Source organism: Alexandromys fortis, unplaced genomic scaffold (genome assembly GCF_014885135.2).
Source record: "Alexandromys fortis isolate MF-2015 unplaced genomic scaffold, M_Fortis_MF-2015_v1.1 scaffold_37, whole genome shotgun sequence".
In the NCBI taxonomy this organism is placed as follows: Eukaryota; Metazoa; Chordata; class Mammalia; order Rodentia; family Cricetidae; genus Alexandromys; species Alexandromys fortis.
Genome location: NW_026067914.1, coordinates 4,837,200 through 4,843,203, shown reverse-complemented (window position 1 = coordinate 4,843,203; position 6,004 = coordinate 4,837,200). Strand labels below are relative to the sequence as shown.

Here is a 6,004-nt window from a genome sequence, read left to right as displayed (position 1 = left end):
TGGAACTGATCCTGGTCACATGTCAAAGACAGCAATCAGCCCCTCTTCTCATCATCCTCCTTGCCCTCCTCCTTTCCATTATCCTCCCTTCCTCCCTTATCAGACCTTCCTTTGCCCCCTTCTAGTCCGACCATTCTTTTCCTCTTCCTCTCTTCTCTCTTATTCTACTTCCTTCTGCTTCTTTTTATTTTGTAGATTTTATATAGATAGTTAAAAATAAATTTCACTTTTTTCTCAGTTTTCTAGAATATCTCTACACTAAAATAAATGTCCACTAAAAACCAGCAAAAATCCAAAATGTGACTAAATGACCCCTTAGATGAAAAAAAAAATTAATAACTTGTTTATGTGGTAGATTCATTCATAGTCCTTGTGGTAATGATACTTGATTGGGTTTGCAGGGCTCATACTTAGAAGAACATTTAACACACCATAAAAAGAAGCTAGACCCTGAAAATCAATGCTGTGTTTTTAATATTTATTCAGGAAAAGAACCCCAGATTTTAATGAAAACTGTAGCTCTTTAGATTGAAGAAAGAAACTGAATTTGCTTTTTGCCCCAATATTAACCTTTGGTCCTCTTTTGAACCATAGCCTTATGAATGAAGTTGAAAGAGTTTTACCCAGAAACTGGTCTAACTTGGGAGAAACACACTGAGTCAGGTAAGGGCAGAGCTTAATCTTTTAAAATCCATGATCTACTGAAAGAAAAAAAAAAAAAAAAAAAAAAAGAGGAGATCTTTTTTAGGTCTTCCAAATGCCCTCTTGCTCTTTAACTTTTCTCTGCAGCTCACTTTCTAGGACACTCTGTTTCACCCTCCTTAATCAGAGTTGATAGGTGAATAGAAGATGAGTTAATATTTAACTTGTACTTTAACCCCAATCTCTTCTTTACTGCTCCAACACAACTCTCTAAACTGTGATTGAAGAAATCCTGTCAATGACAGCATTTACCATGAACATTTTACAAGCCCATTCACTAACTTATAGGACTCTGCCTCCTCTGTCATTTCTCTACTTGGATCCTATTGCCATATCTGTTACTCATTAAGCCAGGTTTCAGTTCTAAAATCTCCAATAATGGCAATCATGAACTAATTTCCCAGGAAAACACCTAAAATTTTTCCTCAAGGCCTCTCACTAGTCACATATTCATGAAAATGTGCTCATGGCCTAAGTTCGGGACTTTACCTGAAGACAAAACAATTAAGATTGAACCCACTGTTCTGAATGAGCATCATAAAGCAAAATGGAAGCATTACACCATCTCCCCAAGTGCAAGCACAAGACAGCTTCAAGTTCTGCCACTTGTAAATCCACCCAAGAGGAAGGAGTGCATTGTCCCACGTGGTCATCCTCACATCCTAGTTGAAAACGTAACAGCTGTAATGAAGTTTCCCAGTGCATTTTCAAGCAGAGGGAATCTGCTTCAGGATTTCAAAGCATGCAGAGGAATACTGCCTGGAGTTCTGCTTTGCAGCATTGTGTCCTATGTCTACATCTTTACCTACACCTGAATGTAAGCATTGCATTCTCATATACTCACGCTGGTTTCACAGTCACACAGATGAAAAGACAAAAAAAGAGAAATAATGTGAGAAAGGGGGCTGCACTGTTCTTCACAGCAAATCTTCAGTCCATCTACTTTCCCGTACTTTCACATGTATTAATGTGATGATTAATTTCAATGTCAACTTTGCTATATTAAGGGATACTAGATAGGTGGGAAGGTCTTATTTCTGACCATGTGTGAGACTGCAACCAGATAGAAGTAGCCTTTATATCAATAAAAAGTGTATGGATATTGTACCCTCACCCAAAATATCTGAGTACTGTCACATCTGTTCAGTCCTTGAAGTAAAAAAAAAAATTATAACAAAGATGCAGATTCTCTCTTTTCCCTCTTTTGTAGCTGAGACACCCTTCTTCTCCTGGCTTCAAACATCAGACATCAGGACTGAGAGATGGTTAGGTGAATGAAGCACTTGTCACCCTAAGTACAGACACCAATAGTCACCAAAAAAAAAAAAGTCAGGCACCTATAATCCCATCAATAGGAAGGTAAAGATAGGTGGACCTGGGGCCTTTCTGTCCTCCACGTCTGGATTAATTGGGAGGCTCCAGGTTCAGAAAAAAAAAACCCTGTCACAAAAAGTAGGGTAAGATGTAGTAAGGAGAATACCTAATGACACCTAGTGTTAACCTCTGGCTTCAACATGCTTACATGTGTATGTATGGTCACACTGATATATATACACACTAACACATACATGCCATACACATAGAACTCTCCCTCCTCTCTCTCTCTCAAACACACACACATACACACACAAACACACACACATATAGACACAGAATACATACACACATAACCACAAAGACATGAACATGGGAGAGATACTTGTAAGAATAAGGGAAATAGATAAGGGGAGAGAGAGCATGGAGGAGTAAGTGTGCCCAGAACACACTGAAAAGCATTCCTGTAAGCAGAGACTGTTCCTTCCTTCCCAGCCACCCAAATCCAAATAATCACACAGAAAGTATATTAATTATATGACTACTTGGTTAATAGTTTAGACATATTCCTAGCTAGCTCTTACATCTTAAATGAACACATTTCTATTATTCTGTGTATCACCATGAGGCTGTGGCTTACCAGGAAATGTTCTGGTGTTTTTCTCCTTCAGAGATAGATGCTGTCTTTCTTCTATGGCAGCTACATGGCATCTCCTACTTTTTCTATCTCTGTGCAGATTTTCTTCCAAGCTTTACTCTGCCAAATCACTGGTCAGAAACAGCTATATTCATTAACCAATAAAGTAACATATATTCAGGAGAATATTCCACATCACATTCCAGTGACCAATGCAGAGAAAATAAATTTTTGACAGAAATGTGTATCTATGTGTGAATGTGTGTGGATGTGTGGATGTGAATGTGTGTATAAAACATTTAGAACATGCTACTTTTAATCAGACAAAACAGTAAGTAACCTCGACTCTATGAATAAAAAAACTAAACAACTGTGACTACTGCACAATAAAATATGACTAAATAATACAATTAGTTACTCATAAACATTATGAATAAATCTTTACATAATTTCGTATGCTTAAAACAACACAATAAAAAATATAATTTATAATCCCATTAATATGAAACCCAGAAGGTAAAAAGTAAAAGTAATATTATGTATTAACCACAAATGGTTATTCAAAAGTAAAATGTTTTAATAAGATCGTCGGGGCTGCATTCCAGCCGCCCCGGCTCCCGCATGGCTAGCTAATGCCCGAAATAATTACACAGAAACTGTATTCCAGCCTCTTATTGGCTAGCTCTTACATATTGATCTAACCCATTTCTAATAATCTGTGTAGCCCATGAGGTGGCTTACCAGGGAAGATCTTAACCTGTGGCTGTGTCGGGTGGGAGAATCATGGAGACTGCCTGACTCGACTTCTTTCTCCCAGCATTCTGTTCTGTTTACTCCACCTACCTAATTTTCTGTCTTATCAGGGCCAAGCAGGTTTCTTTATTAGTTAACCAATGAAAGCAACAGATAAGATACAAGACCCACCTCCATCAGTAAGATGGCCAAAAGCGGAAAAAAAATGAATAGCTATAGAGGAGAAATCTTCTGTGATGACAAATCTTCAGTGTGCTCAGTGATATAATATAGAGAGTCGTAGCTATCCATATGTGTATAATTATTTATTTTAATTACAATGAGTTTATCAAAAATAACACAATAATGCTTCCCAAAATGATATGTGGACCAAAGTAAGTAGAAGAAAGATTTGTTTGGTGCTTTAAATGACTAAGAAAAAACACTACCAGGGAAAATATTATTTACAAGTTAAAGTACAAGACACTCAGTATAAATTGGACATAGTTTTCATAATTCAGATCATGGAGGGAATATTCAAATCTGGTCAATCATTCTCCATGAGCGAGAGGACTGAACTCAGAATTTAGGAAGGACAAGACATCTACCTGGAATTTACAGAACAGCAAGGACAGAGCGATGCATGAGAGAGCAGAGTGCTATGTGAGAGGGGCAAACTCTGCAGTTGGAGATTTCCTAGAAAAGATCAATCCAAACATTCCAATCCCTCCTCAGTTCAGCAGTTTTCCAAAAAACAGTCAGTCAAGTGAGATGATATCCAGAGGGCCCCTCTGTCTTTATCCTTGATTCAACTGTGGATTTACAGAAGAGTTACAAGTAGGCTGAAGCACTTAACCTTGTGATTCTGACTCCTGTGATTCTCTCTGTCTCTCTGTCTCTGTCTCTCTCTCTCTCTCTCTCTCTCTCTCTCACACACACACAATATACACACTCGTATATACACATATGCATCCATTCATGAACCTAGTTTTCTTCCCCAATGTTCTTTTCAGTAAAAAAAAAAAAAATTCAGAAACAGGAGAAAGTGACATGGGCAGTGCAGATTTTGGTTCTTAGAACTCTTACTTCAGTGGGAAGAACCCAAGACCAAAAGCCTAAAAAGCTGGGATTTTATCTTACCTCTTCAATCACATTCCAGGTGAATATGAGTTTCACACAAAGCCTCCATGATCTACTGCCTGTGATAGTAGAGATGTAGAGTAGACAGTAGACAGGAGAGACCAGAGAACACACAGCACCAGGATCTGCTCAGTGAAGACCTTCTTTCCACATCATGGAGGGCATCACACGTCATAGCAGAACAAGCATTTCAAACCCAGATCCCTTTATTTTCTTGTAAAATTGCTATGGGATGTCTTTTCGTATGGTGCGAACATGTGTTACTCTCATTGGTTGATAAATAAATCTACTTTGGCCTGTCACTAAGCAGGATAGAGCCAGGCTGTAAATCCAAGCACAGATACAGGAGAAGAAGGGCAGAATCTAGGGGACAACAACCTGCCACCAAAAATGTAGGACATGTTACAAAATAAGGTAATAAAGTACAAACCAAGTGGCAAAATAAAGACAAAAATAAGGGTTAATTTAAATGTAAGAGCTAACTAATAATAAGTCTGAGCTATTGGACAAACATTTATAATTAATATAAACCTCTGAGTGATTATTTGGAAGTAGCTGCACAAATGGGTCGAACAGAAAATATCCTCCATCTACATTTGGCACTTAAACATGGTGCACTTACTTCCAAATAAAACCCAAGAAATCTTAAAAAAGGTTCTGAATGCACAGAACTGGAGGCACATTGGACATTCTAGTCTCACAGTCTCATGCCAGCAGCAGTACAGAAAAAGATTTGTCCCCTTAAGTCTGCCTGCTAGATGGAGCCGGCCACCAGTTGCCATGAGCTAAGCTTTGTGATCAGTTTCCCTAGTCTCACACAGGCTTCAATATAGGAGGATAATCAGTCATACACTATGTGTAGGAATTAGCATTAACCTATACAACAAAACACACTGAAAGATACAAAATAAAAAAGAGGACCAAACAGAAAACCTCCTAACCAGGTTCTAACTTGTTTACAGTGTGTATAGGCTTAAGAAAAATTAAAAAGGACATCAAAAGTTATAGAAAGGCATAAGTAGCTTAAAAATAATATGATAAAGTCTTTAAAAACAGGAACAAAATTAGAAAAATAGTTTACATAGAAATGGAAAATAGACAGGAAGATTTGATTCTGCATAGCATTGTATTGATTTTGAATTTTTTAAATGCAGACAATCAAAAAACAGTGAAGAAGGATGCTTTAAAAAAAAAGCCCCACACTAGCTCAGAATTGAATATAATAAAGGGTTATTTAGGCCAAAAGACACCTAAGGTCATGCTCAACCTCATTAGCAATCAGGGAAATGCAAATCAAAACAACTTTGGGATATCATCTCACACCTGTCAGAATGGCTAAAATCAAAAGCACCGATGATAGCCTTTGCTGGAGAGGCTGTGGAGGAAGGGGTACCCTCATCCATTGCTGGTGGGAATGCAATCTTGTGCAACCACTTTGGAAATCAGTGTTTCGGTTTCTCAGGAAATTCGGGATCAACC

General features: G+C 37.9%; 1 protein-coding gene across 2 annotated transcripts in view; it reads right to left on the bottom strand.

The window, feature by feature from the left end:
* Capsl (calcyphosine like) overlaps positions 1 to 5,998 on the bottom strand; it is a 50,833-nt gene extending 44,835 nt beyond the window's left edge. Inside the window, exons 1-2 of one of the 2 annotated variants that reach the window (XM_050138924.1) lie at positions 3,395 to 5,998; positions 2,657 to 2,798 (exon numbers count right to left, since the gene is read on the bottom strand). The gene's annotated coding sequence lies outside the window, so the exon portion shown is untranslated. The remainder of the gene's footprint in view (positions 1 to 2,656; positions 2,799 to 3,394) is intronic. The other variant, XM_050138925.1, reaches the window with a different exon arrangement.
* Between the last annotated feature and the right edge of the window lie 6 nt (positions 5,999 to 6,004).